The sequence below is a fragment of the Arachis hypogaea genome, chromosome 5 (genome assembly GCF_003086295.3).
Source record: "Arachis hypogaea cultivar Tifrunner chromosome 5, arahy.Tifrunner.gnm2.J5K5, whole genome shotgun sequence".
Lineage (NCBI taxonomy): Eukaryota > Viridiplantae > Streptophyta > Magnoliopsida > Fabales > Fabaceae > Arachis > Arachis hypogaea.
The window spans coordinates 54,504,086-54,522,116 of NC_092040.1; the positions used below are offsets into that span (position 1 = coordinate 54,504,086).

General features: G+C 37.1%; 2 non-coding genes across 2 annotated transcripts; both read right to left on the minus strand.

The window, feature by feature from the left end:
* Positions 1 to 990: 990 nt before the first annotated feature.
* On the minus strand, positions 991 to 1,099 carry LOC112804903 (small nucleolar RNA R71). The gene has a single exon (XR_003203520.1). It is a non-coding gene; the product is annotated as a small nucleolar RNA R71 (small nucleolar RNA).
* Positions 1,100 to 13,979: 12,880 nt separating this feature from the next.
* On the minus strand, positions 13,980 to 14,087 carry LOC112804949 (small nucleolar RNA R71). Its single transcript, XR_003203565.1, has one exon. It is a non-coding gene; the product is annotated as a small nucleolar RNA R71 (small nucleolar RNA).
* Between the last annotated feature and the right edge of the window lie 3,944 nt (positions 14,088 to 18,031).

Consider the following 18,031-nt stretch of genomic DNA (forward strand, 5'->3'; position numbering starts at 1 on the left):
TTTTTTATCTTAGCTTCTATCTTACTTTAAATTCAAATATTTTCTTAATTTATATCTTATCTTCTCTCTCTTCTTTTTCAAAACTACCTAACTAACTCTCATCTCTTCTTAATTTTCGAAAACTCTCTCTTTCTTCTCTGTCTTCTTTTTCAAAACTAACTAACTAACACTTCTCTCTCTCAATTTTCGAAAACTATTTCTTCTTCTCTCTCTTCTATTTTTGAAAATTCATTGACTAATTTTCAATTCTTTTAAAATTATTAACCATAATTTTTGAAAATAATAAATAAATAGAATAAAAACAAAAATATTTTAATTCTTATTTACTTTTTCTATTTATACTTCTTCTCATCTATACTCATATCATTTGACCTCTATCCTTCTCTCATCTTCTATATTCACTTTTATTTCTCTCTTCTTTCTTCACATCTCACTTTAAGGAGGAGCTTATTGTTGATGACCAGGAATAGGGATAAAGAACACCTCTTGACTCCTAATCCTAAACCTGAGAAGACTCTAAGGAGGCATTTACAACAAGTTAAAGCACAACACTCCGGAAGAGACCTTTCAGAAAGTTTTGAACAAGAAAGAGAGGACATGGCTGAACCTCAAGAGGAGCCTAGAAAGGTCCTTGGTGACTTCATCATGCCGACCTCTGACTTTTATGGCAGAAGTATCTCTGTACCTTCCATTGGAGCTAACAATTTTGAGCTTAAGCCTCAGTTAGTCTCTCTTCTGTAGCAGAACTACAAATTCCATGGACTTCTAATGGAAGATCCACATCAATTCTTGGCTGAGTTCTTACATATCTGTGATACTGTAAAGATTAATGGAGTTAATCTTGAAGTCTACAAGCTTATGCTCTTTCTGTTTGCTGTAAGAGACAGCGCTAAGCTATGGTTAGATGCCCAACCAAGAGAGAGCTTAGACTCTTGGGAAAAGCTAGTGAATGATTTTATGGCTAAATTCTTTCCCCCTCGAAGGATGAGCAAAATTAGAGTGGAAGTTTAAACCTTCAGACAAAGAGAAGGTGAATCCCTCTATGAAGCTTGGGAAAGATACAAGCAATTAATTAGAAGATGTCCTCCTGACATGCTCTCAGAATGGTCCACATAGGCATGTTCTATGATGGCTTGTCTGAGATATCCAAGATTTCATTAGATAGCTCTGTAGGTGGATCCCTCCACTTGAAGAAAATGCCTGCAGAAGCAAGAGAACTCATTGAGATGGTTGCAAACAACCAATTCATGTACACTTCTGAAAGAAATCCAGTAAACTATGGGACCTCTTATAAGAAAAAAGTTCATGAAGTTGATTCTCTGAATGCCATCCTGGCTCAGAATAAGATCTTAACTCAGCAAGTCAATATGGTCTCCCAGCGTCTGACTGGAATGCAAACTGCAGCTGGCATTACTCTGGAAGCTTCTTCTGAAATAGAAGCTTATGATCCTGATCAACCCACCAAGGAGGAGTGAATTACATGGGAGAACCCTATGGAAACACCTACAACCCTTCATGGAGGAACCATCCTAACCTCTCATGGAAGGATCAACAGAAACCTCAGCAAGATTTCAATAACAATCAAGGTGGTAGGAACCAGAATAGGTTCAACAACAAACCACCATTCCCATCTTCTCAAGGGAATATGGAAACCTCTAACCAGAACCTCTCTGACTTAGTTATTCTAGTTTCCAGCCTCTTTAAGACCATCCATAGTTTCATTAATAAAACAAGGTCCTCAATTAGAAACTTGGAGGTGCAAGTTGGTCAACTGAGCAAGAGGATCCCTCAAATTTCTCCTGAAACTCTTTCCAGTAACACTGAGGTTAATCTTAGAGAAGAGTGCAAGGCCATAACCATGAAGTTAGAGGCCAAAACTGAGGATAATGGGGTGGCATTGAACGCCAGTGAAGAAGCCTTCACTGGGCATGACAGCAAGCATGGCGTTAAACGCCAGTGAGGAACCCATCACTGGGCATTTAATGCCCATCCTGGCAGTAGAGTTGGCGTTGAACGCCAGCCAGGGAGCACTGGCTCGGCGTTAAATGCCCAAACACCCAGGCTTTTTGGCGTTAAACTCCAGTGAGGAACCCCTCACTGGGCGCTCAATGCCCAACCAGGAAGGCTTTCTGGTGCTGAACGCCAGTGAGGAACCCCTCACTGGGCGTTCAACTCCCACATAACAAGGGAAGCTGGCGTTGAACGGCAGCAAGGACATCCCTGCTGGGCGTTCAACGCCCAGAATGCTAGAGGGATGGGTGTTTAACGCCAGTCTGGGTGGACAGCAAGGGCGTTCAATGCCCAATAAGCTAACAGAGATGGTGTTGAACTCCAGCCAAAGCACACCCTTTGAGTGCCTAAATCCCACTCAAGAACTTTCTATCCCAGAATAAATGGAAACCAAAAAGACACTTGAGGTTTCCTTGAATACACTTCTGAGTGCCAAGTTATTTATTACAAAGCCTCTAGAGGAAGAACCTCCACTGCTCACCAAAGAACTCCATGATTTGGTTCAGCAAGAGCTACCCCAAAAGCTTCCAGATCCTAGATTCTTTCTGATTCCTTACACCAAAGGAACCATGACCTCATGCCACTCTCTGTAATGGAGAAGCTGGGCATCCTTGAGGTACAAGCTGCATGATGCGTGAGCATCTTTCCTATCTTTTCCTAGTGAATTTGTAATTAAATTATTGAGTTTAATCAAGAGTTAATTATCTTTTAGCCACTATGGATGCTACTTTGAGTCTTGTGCAATTCTGTTTATTTTAGGTAGCATTTGGCTGGATCTGATAGAGTTTCTGCAGAAAAAGAGAAGAAGGCGAATGATGCTGTCAACCCTGACCTCTCTTCACTCAAACCTAAATAACTTGAGCTACAGAGGTCCAATGGATGTGATTTTAGTAGCGTTGGAAAGCTAACTTCTAGATCTTTCCAATGATATATAATAGTTTATACTTCTCTTCCATCAACTTTGCCAAGGCTGCGCCTAACTTGAGATTTCTCAAGTTAGCACAAGAAACAACAACAACACGCAACATTTGCTCTCCTCCAAGTAAGGCGCATTGCCTCCTCTTCAGTCCAAGTAAGGCGCCTTGTGTGGTGAACAGCATGAAGTTAGGCGCAGCTCTTAGCCAAGTTAGGCGTGGATCCAGTGAAGCCAAGTGGTTCCCACGTTACAAGGCGTGAATTATTTAATTAATTCTGATTTAAATTTAAATTTTATTTTAAAATAGAAAAGATATTATTTTAATTTTAGAAAATAGATTTTAAATTAATTAGGATTAGATATAAAAAGAAAAAACTTTTCTTCTGGGGATTTTTCCATGAGCAACTAAACCTCCACTGTTAAGGTTAGGAGCTCTGTCTATTGTATGGATTGATTCTGTTTTTTGTTTTTTCTATTTTAATTCATGTACTAATTTATACTTCAAGAATTGTTTTTGTTCTTTATTTTATGAAATTTGGTAGAACAGAAGTATGACCCTTTTTTCTAATTGAGTTCTTGTATAACTTGGAAAAGCTCTTTACTTGAACAACAGCTTGAAAACATATTCTCCTAAATTTCTAATTTATCTGGATTTAACGGGATACGTGATATATAATCCCCTTATATTTGGGTAATTAGGATTTCTGTGGCATATAACTAGAATTGAACTTCACCCTCTAATTGGAATTAATTGACCAAGGAATTAGCGGTTGATGAATTTTAGAGGAGACTAAAAAAGGTCTAAGGAATTAGGGTTTAGTCATATATAGTTTGCCAGGAATTAAATCTTACATGATTAAAATAAATTAATAAGAAAAGTCAATGCAGAAACTAGATAACTTTGAAGCCTTAACTGCCTTCTCCATATTGTATTCCCAACTTATTTATTGCCTGTCTTCTAATATTTTGAGTTTCCTATTTAATACTTTTTGAACTCTCAAACACCATTTCCTGTTTGTCTAACTAAGTAAATCACTTAACCATTGTTGCTTAGTCCATCAATCCTCGTGGGATCGACCCTCATTCACTTGAGGTACTACTTGGTACGACCCGGTGCACTTGCCGATTAGTTTGTGGGTTATAAATTCCACACCACTGCACACATCTCATTAGAGATGGCAGACAAGACAATGAAGAAGCCATATAGCTTAATAGAGGATGTCTTGGTAAAGGCTAAAAACCACTACATCCCAGAAAACTTCATTGTCTTGGACATTGGAGAGGATGAGGATGACTATGTCATCCATGGAAGACCTTTCCTAGCCACTACTAATGCTATCATTAATGTGGCTAAAGGAGAACAGACCCTACAATTAGGGGAGGATCACATCTTATTCAAGATGCCTCATCCCAATTCTCCCTCTAAAAGAGAGATAACTGTGCAACACCTAGTGTGTCAACCCTCTCTTTCTATGCAGAGCTCTGTAGAGCCCCAAAACATCAAATCTAAGTTTGGTGTTGGACAGCCATCAATAAGCTCTAAGCACAAAGGTACAAAAAAGAAAGTACCTAAAGGCTAGAGGGACAAGAAAGTCCCAATTGAAGGCCTCTCACCTGGCATGAGAGTTGTCTTCACTAAGAAGCCAGTCTTATCACATACAGTGAGTCATGTCCTGTCTTTAGAACATGTGGAGCTCATTCATGAGAAGACAGGAAGAAAATTCACTGTTACGAGCAAAAATCTGAGCGCAAACTCATCTTCGTAAGGAGCTAAACGTCAAGATAGTTGTGACGAGTGGATTTTCTATCGGTAAAGAATTTACAAATAAGTTCGCGTTGTAAGTATAGTTTCTAAACCAATGGAGAATCCTTTCGTGCAAAAGTTTTGGTTGTCACAAGCAACAAACCCAGTAAAATTTATAAACCGAAGTATTCAAACCTCGGGTCACCTTCTCAAGGAATTGTAGGGAGGTGTATTTTATTATTGGTTATGGAAAACATTATTTTTGGGTTTCTGAAAGGTTTGAACAAGAGAAATAAATTGCATGAATTAATAAATCAATAGCTAAGAAAACTCTTAGCAAGGTATGAAAATTAGAAGTCCTATCCTTTTTATCCTTATCAATTGTGATGAGAATTGCTTGTTGCTCCCACTAAGTCAACCTCTAACTATGAAGGTAGGTCAAGTGGATAAATCAATATGAATCCTCAAGTCCTAGTCAATTCCCAAAGAAAGACTAGAGTTAGTGGAATTCAAGTCAATTAGCAACTTCCAATTATCAATCAACAAAAGAGTTTGATAACTCAAGAGTCTCTAATTACTCAACCAAAGCCAAGAATATAGAAAGCTAAATAAAAATCATATATCTAAAATACCTCAAATTGCATTAATAAAAGAAAATCTAACATGGAAAAGTTCATTAATTAAATTGGGAAAATAAATAAAAGGAACATTGAACCTGGAAATTGAGAAGTAGAAATCCTAATCCTAAAAGAAATCCTAAATCCTAAAACCTAAGAGAGAGGACAGAACCTCTCTCTCTAGAAACTACATATAAAACCTAAAATTGTGAATTATCAGCTTATTTCATGAATGGATGCATTCCCCCACTTTATAGCCTCTAATCTGTGTTTTCTGGGCAAAAAACTGGGTCAAAAACAGTCCAGAAATTCGTACAGGTCGCTGCAAAGTCGGAAGCGTTGTCCACGCGTTCGCGTGGATTGCATATTTTTCCTGGTCCCGCATTCGCGTGATCCACACGTTCGTGTCGCCTGGCTTTGGGGCAGCTATGGAAAATTAAATATTGTTACGAAGCCTTGGATGTTAGCTTTCCAACGCAACTGGAACCGCCTCATTTAGACCACTGTAGCTCAAGTTATGACCATTTGAGTGCGAAGAGGTCAGGCTGACAGCTTTGGCAATTCCTTCAGTTTCTTGTATTCCTTCCACTTTTGCATGCTTCCTTTCCATCCTCTGAGGCAATTCTGCCCTGTAATCTCTAAAAACACTTAACACCCATATCAATGCATCGAATGGTAATAAAAGAGGATTAAAATAGCTAAATTAAGACCAAAGAAACATGTTTTCAGTCATAGCACAAAATCAGGAAGGAAAACGTAAAACATGCGATTTCTATGAATAGGCGTGAGTGTAATGGATGAAAAATCACTCAATTTAGCACAATATAAACCATAAAATAGTGGTTTATCAACCCCCCCATACTTAAACATTAGCATGCCCTCATGCTAAGCTCAAGAGAACTAAAAGAGTAAAGGGGGAATGGTAGAATGTATGAAATGCAAACTATCTATATGAATGCAACTACATGCAAAAATGATTCTACCTACTTGGTGAAAAGTAAATAAATCTTTCAAGAACAAATATGAACTGGATTTTACTAATTCGAATCACAAAATAAAGTACAAGTAAACTTGCAGAAGAAAAGAGCTCATGAAAGCCGGGAACAAAGAATCGAGCATCGAACCTTCACCGAAAGTGTATACACTCTAATCACTCAAGTGTTTAAGGTTCGATTCTCTTAATTCTCTACTAATCTCACTTTCTAAGGCTTTCTCTTCATCTAACAATCAACAAAAATTTAATGCACCAATACACAAATCAAGAGGTCTTTTGAGGGTTGTAATGGGGTTAGGGTCAAGGTAGGATCGTATTTGGCCAAGTGGACTAAAATCTGAATCCTTAATTAACTTAAACTTTCCACCTAACTTAGGACAATCCATGTAATCAAAATACAAAACCTAACTATCCATTAACCATGTTTTCCACATATTCATGCATCCTAATTTCGAGTACAGTACATATGCATTGCTTTCACCATTTACTTTGGGGCATTTTGTCCCCTTTTATTATTTGCTTTTTTTTTCTTTTCTTTTTATCCTTTATTTATTTATTATTTTATATATATATATATATATATATATTTTCTTTTGTTTTTCCCAATGCATATGATTAAGGTATTGAATGCATAAACATGTTCTCAACATTTTTCACATTTTCACAGAAAGTCTAACATACTCAATTCCCAAACCAAACGTTTCCAAACCCACTGTTCCCACACTTAATTCATGAGCACTTTCACTAGTCTAAGCTAATCAAGGATTCAAATTAAGGACATTATTGTTTTTCGCTTAGAGTTAATGATGTGCTAAAGTAAAGAATAAAAGGGGTAAAATAGGCTCAAATTGGTTTGCGAAGGATAATGAAAGGTTAAGACCATATGGGTATGTAAGCTTAGTGAAACAAGGCCTCAATCACATAAGTGCATGCATACATTAAACAATGGAAATATAGAATCAAGCAAGACAAAGATCACAATTTTAGAGAGAACAACACAAAAAAAAATATTGGTTGATAAGATGCAACCAATCAAATAGGCTCAAAATCTCACTGGTTTTGTGTGTTTGAGCTCTAAACCATGTTCCAATATAATATTTCTTCAAATAAGTTTTTCAAAAAGTTTAATTCAAATTAATGAAATGCTATAAAAATTTTCTTGAAAAAGAAAATATTACTTCAACCAAGTAGTGTTAAATATGCACACAATGTAACAAACATGCAATCAAAGATGCAAATGCAACAACAAACTACAAAGAAGAGAAAGAATTGGTGTTGAAAAGGAAGTAGCTAACCACCGGAAGTCGGTATCGACCTCCCCACACTTAAAGATTGCACCGTCCTCGGTGCATGCAGAGATGTACAAGTGGACGGGTGGCTCCGCAGCTAGTGCTCTTTTTGTTCCTTTCCTTGCCGGTGGTTTGGGAGTAGCTTTCTCTTTACCCTTCTTGGTGGCCATCCTGAAAAGGAAAAAGAAAGTAACTTTTAAAGCTAAGGGTTAGAGCAAGGAAGAGGATAGTACAAGTGATAATCAATGCATGGTAAAGAAGGATGTCTTTAACACATGGTCATGACTACATGTGAAAAGTTCATCAATGGAAATATAGCAAGTGCATCTAATGACAATTAAATGCAAGATGTTTATTGGCATGCTGGCAAATGCATGAGTAGCTAAAGAACTGAAGATTGATGGTTTAGAAGTTATAGTAAACTCTCATTGTAAGTATAGTTACTAAACCAAACAATCAACCTTTCTTACAAACGTTTTGGTTGTCACAAGTAACAAACCCCTAAATAAATTGATAAGAGAAGTATTTAAACCTCGGGTCGTCTTCTCAAGGAATTGCAGGGAGGTATGTTCTTATTATTGGTTAGGAGTCTTGTAAATTAGGGGTTTTGAAAGTAAGAAACCAGTATGTTAAATGATAAGAAAAATAAAATAGTAATAATAAGATAAACTCTTGGCAAGGTATAAAAACTGGAAGTCCTATCCTTATCAATTGTGGTGAGAATTGGATTTTAATCCCACTTTGTTAGCCTCTAACTATGAAGGTAATTCAAGTGGATTAATTAGCTTGATCCTCAGGTCCTAGTCAATTCCTATGAAAAGACTAGAGTTATTGGAACAACTCCCAATTTCAACCACTGCTTTATTTGACAGCTCAAGCGTTACCAATTACTTAACCCAAGCCAAAAGGGAGAAAATTCTAAATTAAATTAAAAGCATTCATGTAAATAAAGCAATCATAAATCTGAAACATATCAAATTACGTCTAAACATAAATTCAAGTCATAACATGGAAAGGTTATAAGCCAAATTGAAAAGATAAATATTAATTAAAGTAATATAATAAAAATAAAAAATAAACTAAAGGAACATTGAACCTGTGATTGAAGGAGATGAATTCCTAATTTCTAAAAATCCTAATTCTAATCCTAATCCTAAGAGAGGAGAGAACCTCTCTCTCTAAAAACTACATATAAAATATGAAAAGTGAATTATGAATGTTGTATGATGTCTCTCCCATGAATGGCTGCATTTCTCCACTTTATAGCCCCTAATCTGTGTTTTCTGAGCCGAGAACTGGGTCAGAAACAGCCCAGAAATCGATGTTTACGAAATTAGCCACGCTGATTTTTGGAGATGCGACGCGTCTGTGTAGATCACGCATTCAACGCAAGTTGAACCGTATCATTTGGACCTCTGTAGCTCAAGCTACGACCATTTGAGTGCGAAGAGGTCATGCTGTACAGCTTAGCAATTTCTTCAATTTCTTGTATTCCTTCCACTTTTACATGCTTCCTTTCCATCCTCTAAGCCATTCCTGCCCTCTAAGGCATCTAATGGTAATAAGAGAGGATTAAATAAAAGAAAATAAAAGCCAAAGAAGCATGTTTTCAATCATATCACAAAATCGGGAAAGAGAATGTAAAACCATACAATTCATATGAATAAGTGGGCTTGATAAAAACCACTCAATTGAGCACAAGAAAAACCATAAAATAGTGGTTTATCAGTAGCATAGATCAAGCACTAAATGTCCAAGTTAGATTATCATCTCTTTCAAACTAACAATCTGTTTGTATTGACAATTATATTTTAATTAATAAAACATAAAAGGGGTTTTGTGCAAAACAGGCATTAGAGTAGTAGAATAGAATAATAATTTAAAATAATGCACAATGCCATACGGGCTTTTTCACAAACACTTAGCATGCATAGTAAATAATTTGTTTGAAAGTATGAAATTGCATATGCAAGCAACCTTTTAAGAAGTAATGTAATTGTCAAACAATTCCATAATAATCCACAAGCAAAATATAGAAAATAATTACCCAAATAAATTTCCAACACCAATTAAAATGGTTTAAAAAAAAGAAAACATAGATAATGAAAGTAAAAAGAGGGAACAAGAAGAAAATAAAAATAATAATGGAAAAGTAAAGAGAGAAGAAGGAAAGAAAAGAACCTTGATGATGATTGTGAAGATGAAAGAAGGGGGAAGAGTAAGTAAAAAGTGAGAAAGAATAAAAAAGGAAGGAAGGAAGAAGAAAGAAAGAAGAAGGGAAAAGAAAGATTAGGATTTGGGGAAGAAAAGATAAGATATTTTGGCTGATCTGGATAAGCTGTGCGGCGTAGGTGACGCGGACGCGTGGATCACGCGATCGCATGGTGTGTGATAATTATAAGGTGACGCGGATGCGTGGGTCACGCGATCGTGTAGCCTGATCTGTGCGATTGGCGCGAGTGCAGCCATGCATTCACGCAACTCTCTATTTTAAACTCTTATTGCCAAATTTTTGGGTGACGCGTTCGCGTGGGTGACGCGATCGCGTGAATGGCCATATTTGCAAAACGACGCGGACGCGTGTGTTCGCGTGATAGGGCTGGTGCTTCCAGCACCATTCCAGCCCTACTCCACCATAACTCTCTGTCATACACCCATTTACGTCGATTTTGCAGGGGCACGCAGTCGCGTGGGTGACTGATGAGCGGATAATTTATACGCTTTTTGGCATTGTTTTTAGGTAGTTTTTAGTAGGATCTAGCTACTTTTAGGGATGTTTTTATTAGTTTTTATGCTAAATTCACATTTCTAGACTTTACTATGAGTTTGTGTGTTTTTCTGTAATTTCAGGTATTTTCTGGCTAAAATTGAGGGACCTGAGCAAAAATCTGATTTAAGCTGAAAAAGGACTACTGATGTTGTTGGATTCTGACCTCCCTGCACTCGAAATGGATTTTCTGGAGCTTCAAAACTTCAGATGGCGCGCTCTAAACGGCGTTGGAAATTAGACATCCAGAGCTTTCCAGAAATATATAATAGTCCATACTTTATTCGAATCAAGACGACGCAAACTGGCGTTCAACGCTAGTTCTATGCTGCATTCTGGAGTCAAACGCCAGAAACACGTCATAAACCAGAGTTAAACGCCAAAAACACGTTACAACTTGGCGTTTAACTCCAGGAGAAGCCTCTGCACATGTACAGCTCAAGCTCAGCCCAAGCACACACCAAGTGGGCCCCGGAAGTGAATTTCTGCATTAATTACTTATTTCTGTAAACCCTAGTAGCTAGTCTAGTATAAATAGGACATTTTACTATTGTATTAGATATCTTGGTTTTCGTCTTTTATCTTAGCATCCATCTTTGGAAGTTTAGTTCTAAGACTTTGGGGGCTGGTCATTCAGCCATGCCTGAACCTTGATCACTTATGTATTTTCAACAGTGGAGTTTCTACACACCATAGATTAAGGGTGTGGAGCTCTGCTGTACCTCGAGTTTTAATGCAATTACTACTATTTTTAATTCAATTCAGCTTATTCTTGTTCTAAGATATTCGTTGCACTTCAACCTGATGGATGTGATGATCCGTGACACTCATCATCATTCTCACCTATGAACGCGTGACTGAAAACCACTTCCGTTCTACCTTAGAACGAGCGAGTATCTCTTGAATTTTTTAATCAGAATCTTCGTGGTATAAGCTAGAACCCTTTGGCGGCCACTCTTGAGGATTTGAAAAGTCTAAACCTTGTTTGTGGTATTCCGAGTAGGTTTCAGGGATTGAATGGCTGTGACGAGCTTCAAACTCGCGATTGTTGGGCGTGATGACAAACACAAAAGAATCAATGGATTCTATTCCGACATGATCGAGAATCGACAAATAATTAGTCGTGCTGTGACAAGAGAATTTGGACCTTTTTCACTGAGAGGATGGGAAGTAGCCATTGACAACAGTGATACCCTACATACAGCTTGCCATGGAAAGGAGTATGAAGAATTGGATGAAAGTAGTAGGAAAGCAGAGATTCAACAGGAACAAGCATCTCTATGCACTTATCTGAAATTTCCATCATTGAATTACATAAGTATCTCTATTTTATTTTATGCTTTATTTATTCTTAATTTCGAAACCTTTATAACCATTTGAATCCGCCTAACTGAGGTTTACAAGATAACCATAGCTTGCTTCATACCAACAATCTCCATGGGATCGACCCTTACTCATGTAAGGTTTATTACTTGGACGACCCAGTGCACTTACTGGTTAGTTGGGCGAAGTTGTGACAAAGTTGGATTCACGTTTGAGAGCGCTACCAAGTCTTTGGCGCCATTGTTGATGATCACAATTTTGTGCACCAAGTTTTTGGCGCCGTTGCCGGGGATTGTTCGAGTTTGGACAACTGACGGTTCATCTTGTTGCTCAAATTAGGTAATTTTCTTTTCAAAAATTTTTCAAAAATCTTTCAAAAATTTTTTTTCTTTATTTTCCTTTTTCTAAAGATTAATTTCGAAAAAAAAACAAAAAAATTTTTAATAAAATCATAAAATCAAAAATATTTTGGTGTTTCTTCTTTGAGTCTAGTGTCAATTTTTAAGTTTGGTGTCAATTGCATGTTTTAAAAATTTTTGCATTTTTTAAAAATTCATGCATGTGTTCTTCATGATCTTCAAGTTGGTCTTGATGAATTTTCTTGTTTGATCTTCATGTTTTCTTATTTTGTGTTTTTTTGTTGTTTTTCATGTGCATTCTTGCATTCATAGTGTCTAAGCATTGAAAATTTCTATGTTTGGTGTCTTGCATGTTTTTCTTTTCTTGAAAATTTTTCAAAAATAAGTTCTTGATGTTCATCATGACCTTCAATGTGTTCTTGGTGTTTTTGCATGCATCATGTGTTTTGATCCAAAATTTTCATGTTTTGGGTCATATTTGTATTTTTCTCTCTCCTCATTAAAAATTCAAAAATCAAAAATATCTTTTCCTTATTTTGCTCATAATTTTCAAAAATTTGAGTTGACTTAGTAAAAAATTTTTAAAACTTAACTATTTCTTATAAATCAAGTCAAATTTTCAATTTTAAAAATCCTATCTTTTCAAAATCTTTTTCAAAAATCAAATATTTTTCATTTTTTATTTTTTTGAAAATTTTTAAACTTTATTTTCAAAATCTTTTTCCTATCTTTATTTCAAAATTTTGAAAACTTTACTAACAATTAATGTGATTGATTCAAAAATTTGAAGTTTGTTACTTTCTTGTTAAGAAAGATTCAATCTTTAAATTCTAGAGTCATATCTTTTAGTTTCTTGTTAGTCAAGTAATCAATTCTAATTTTAAAAATCAAATCTTTTCCAAAATATCTTTTTCAATCATATCTTTTCAAAATATCTTTTTTTAAATCATATCTTTTTCAAAAATTTAATTTTAAAACATCTTTTCTAACTTCTTATCTTTTCAAAAATTGATTTTCAACTAACTAATTGACTTTTGATTGTTTCTTATCTTTTTCAAAACCACCTAACTACTTCTCTCTCTAGATTTTCGAAAATCATCTCCCTCTTTTTCAAAATTCTTTTAATTAATTAATTATTTCAAATTTTAATTTTAATTTTAATTATTCTCTTAATTTTCGAAAATCACTAACCCTTTTTTAAAATTTATTTTCGAATTTCTCCCTCTCTCATCTCTTCCTATTTATTTATTCATTTACTAACACTTCTCTTCCACTCAAGAATTCGAACCCACTCTTTTCCCCCTTGTGTTTGGATTCTTACCTTTTTTCTTCTTCTACTCCTTTCTTCTTCTACTAACATAAAGGAATCTCTATACTGTGACATAGAGGATTCCTCTTCTTTTTCTGTTCTCTTCTCTTTCATATGAGCAGGAACAAGGAAAAAGGCATTCTTGTTGAAGCTGATCCTGAACCTGAAAGGACTTTTAAGAGGAAACTAAGAGAAGCTAAATTACAACAAGCCAGAGACAACCTTACTGAAATTTTTGAACAAGAAAAGGATATGGCAGCCGAACCCAACAACAATAATGCAAGGAGGATGCTTGGTGACTATACTACACCTACTTCCATGTTTGATGGAAGAAGCATCTCAATCCCTGCCATTGGAGCAAACAATTTTGAGCTAAAACCTCAACTAGTTGCTCTAATGCAACAGAACTGCAAGTTTCATGGACTTTCATCAGAAGATCCCTATCAGTTTTTAACTAAGTTCTTGCAGATCTGTGAGACTGTTAAGACTAATGGAGTAGATCCTGAAGTCTACAGGCTCATGCTTTTCCCTTTTGCTGTAAGAGACAGACCTAGAACATTGTTGGACTCACAACCTAAAGATAGCCTGGACTCCTGGGATAAGCTGGTCACGGCCTTCTTGGCTAAGTTCTTTCCTCCTCAAAAGCTGAGCAAGCTTAGAGTGGATGTTCAAACCTTCAAACAAAAAGATGGTGAATCCCTCTATGAAGCTTGGGAAAGATACAAACATATGACCAAAAGGTGTCCTTCTGACATGCTTTCAGTATGGACCATTTTGGATATATTCTATTATGGTCTATATGAGTTTTCTAAGATGTCACTGGACCATTTTGCAGGTGGATCCATTCACCTATAGAAAACGCCTGCAGAAGCTCAAGAACTCATTGACATGGTTGCAAATAACGAGTTCATGTACCCTTCTGAGAGGAATTCTGTGAATAATGGGATGCCTCAGAGGAAGGGAGTTCTTGAAATTGATGCTCTGAATGCCATATTGGCTTAGAACAAAATTTTGACTCAGCAAGTCAACATGATTTCTCAAAGTCTGAATGGATAGAAAAATGCATCCAACAGTACTAAAGAGGCATCTTCTGAAGAAGAAGCCTATGATCCTGAGAACCCTCCAATGGCAGAGGTAAATTACATGGGTGAACCTTACGGGAACACTTATAATTCCTCATGGAGAAATCATCCAAATTTCTCATGGAAGGATCAACAAAAGCCCCAACAAGGCTTTAATAATGGTGGAAGAAATAGGCTCAGCAATAACAACCCTTTTCCATCATCTTCTCAGCAACAGACAGAGAATTCTGAGCAGAGCCCCTCTAGCTTAGCAAATATAGTCTCTGATCTGTCTAAGGCCACTTTAAGTTTCATGAGTGAAAGAAGGTCCTCCATTAGAAATTTGGAGGCACAAGTGGGCCAGCTGAGTAAGAAAATCACTGAAACTCCTCCTAGTACTCTCCCAAGCAATACTGAAGAAAATCCAAAAAGAGAGTGCAAGGCTATTGACATAGTTAAAATGGCCGAACCTAGAGAGCAAGGGGAGGACGTGAATCCCAATGAGGAAGACCTCATGGGACGTCTCCCAGACAAGAAAGAGTTTCCTATTGAGGACCCAAAGGAATCTGAAGGTCATATAGAGACCATAGAGATCGTATTAAACCTCCTTTTGCCATTCATGAGCTCTGAAGACTATTCTTCCTCTAAGGAGGATGAAGATGTAACTGGAGAGCAAGTTGCTCAATATCTAGGAACCATCGTGAAGCTGAATGCCAAGTTGTTTGGTAATGAGATTTGGGAAGGTGAACCTCCCTTGCTCATTAGTGAACTAGATACTTGGGTTCAACAAACTCTACCTCAAAAGAAACAGGATCCTGGTAAATTCTTAGTACCCTATACCATAGGCACCATGACCTTTGAGAAGGCTCTGTGTGACCTGGGGTTAGGTATAAATCTTATGCCACTCTCTGTAATGGAGAAGTTGGGGATCTTTGAGGTACAGGCTGCCATATTTTCATTATAAATGGCAGACAAGTTAGTAAGACAAGCTTATGGATTGGTAGAGAACGTGTTAGTAAAGGTTAAAGGCCTTTACATCCCTGCTGAATTCATAATCTTAGATACCAGGAAGGAACAGGATGAATGCATCATCCTTGGAAGATCCTTCCTAGCCACAGCAGGAGCTGTGACTGATGTTGACAGAGGAGAGCTAGTCCTTCAATTGAATGGGGACTACCTTGTGTTTGAAGCTCAAGGATATTCCTCTGCAACCATGGAGAGGAAGCATGAAAAGCTTCTCTCATTACAAAGTCAAACAAAGCCCCCACAATCAAACTCTAAGTTTGGTATTGGGAGGCCACAACCAAACTCTAAGTTTGGTGTTAAACCCCCACATTCAAACTCTAAGTTTGGTGTTGGGAGTCCACAACATTGACCTGATCACCTGTGAGGCTCCATAAGAGCCCACTGTCAAGCTAGTGACATTAAAGAAGCACTTATTGGGAGGCAACCCAATTTTTTTTATCTAATTCTATTTTTATTTTCATTGTTCTTTTATGTTTTATTAGGTTCATTATCATGTGGAGTCACAAAATAAATACTAAAATTAAAAGCAGAATAAAAAAATAGTAGAAGAAACAGCACACCCTGGAGGAAGGGCTTACTGGCGTTTAAACGCCAGTAAGGAGCATCTGGCTGGCGTTCAACGCCAAAACAGAGCATGGATCTGGTGTTGAATGCCAGAAATATGCAGCAATCTCGCGTTTAAACGCCAGGATTGCACCCTGTGGAATGCTGGCGTTCAACACCAGAAACATGCTGCAGACTGGCGTTGAATGCCCAAAACAAGCATAGAACTGGTGTTTAACGCCAGAAACAAGCATCAACCTGGCGTTAAATGCCAGGATTGCATGCAGAGGGCATTTTACATGCCTCATTGGTGCAGGGATGTAAATCCTTGACACCTCAGGATCTGTGGACCCCACAGGATCACCTCAGAATCTGTGGACCCCACAGGATCCCCATCTACCTCAACCCCACTTCTCTCTTTTTTACACAATCCAATAACACTATACCCTTCACCAATCACCTCAATCTCTCTTCTCCATTACCCCTTCACCAATCACATCCACCCACTCTTCCCCATAAACCCCACCTTTCTTCAAATTCAAAATTTCTTTCCCACCCAAACCCACCCTACATGACCGAACCATAAACCTCTCTCCCTCTCCCCCTTATCTTATTTTTCTTCTTTTATTATTTCTTCTTTTGCTCGAGGGCGAGCAACATTCTAAGTTTGGTGTGGTAAAAGAATAGCTTTTTGTTTTTCCATAACCATTTATGGCACCTAAGGCTGGAGAAACCTCTAGAAAGAGGAAAGGAAAGACAAAAGCTTCTACCTCCGAGTCATGGGAGATGGAGAGATTTATCTCAAGGGTCCATAACTCAGTAGTAGAGCATTTGACTGCACATCAAGAGAGTCCACTCATGGACCTCAACAAGAGCATGAGGAATTCCCTCATCAAGAAATCCCTAAGATACCTCAGGGGATACATTTTCCTCCACACAATTATTGGGAGCAACTAAGGATAGGAGCACCAAAATCACTAGGGATTAAGCAACAGAGGCAAGGAAGAGACATAGAGGAGCTTAAGGACACCATTGGTCCTTCAAGGAGAAGGTGCCACCATCACTAAGGTGGACTCATTCCTTAACTTCCTTGTTCTTATTTCTCTGTTGTTTGATTTTTGAGCTTCATGTTTTGTCTATGTTTGTGTCTTTATTACATGATCATTAGTGTCTAGTAACTATGTCTTAAGGCTATGAATAATTCCATGAATCCTTTACCTTTCTTAAATGAAAAATATTTTTAATACAAAAGAACAAGAAGTACATGAGTTTCGAATTCATCCTTGAAATTAGTTTAATTATATTGATGTGGTGACAATACTTTTTGTTTTCTAAATGAATGCTTGAACAGTGCATATTTTTGATCTTGTTGTTTATGAATGTTAAAATTGTTGGCTCTTGAAAGAATGATGAAAAAGAGAAATGCTAATGATAATATGAAAAATCATGAAATTGATTCTTGAAGCAAGAAAAAGTAGTGAATAACAAAAGCCTGTGAAAAAAAAAAGTGGCAAAAAAATAAAATATAAAAGAAAAAAAGCAAGCAGAAAAAGCCAATAGCCCTTAAAACCAAAAGGCAAGGGTAAAAAGGATCCAAGGCTTTGAGCATCAATGGATAGGAGGGCCCAAGGAAATAAAATCCAGGCCTAAGCGGCTAAATCAAGCTATCCCAAACAACGTGCTTGTGGCATGCAGGTCCAAGTGAAAAGCTTGAGACTGAGTGGTTAAAGTCGTGATCCAAAGCAAAAAGAGTGTGCTTAAGAGCTCTGGACACCTCTAACTGGGGACTTTAGCAAAGCTGAGTCACAATCTAAAAAGGTTCACCCAGTCATGTGTCTGTGGCATTTATGTATCCGGTGGTAATACTGGAAAACAAAGTGCTTAGGGCCACGGCCAAGACTCATAAAAGTAGCTGTGTTCAAGTATCAACATACTTAACTAGGAGAATTAATAACACTATTTGAACTCTGAGTTCCTATAGATGCCAATCATTCTAAACTTCAAGGGATAAAGTGAGATGCCAAAACTGTTCAGAAGCAAAAAGCTACAAGTCCCGCTCATCTAATTAGAATT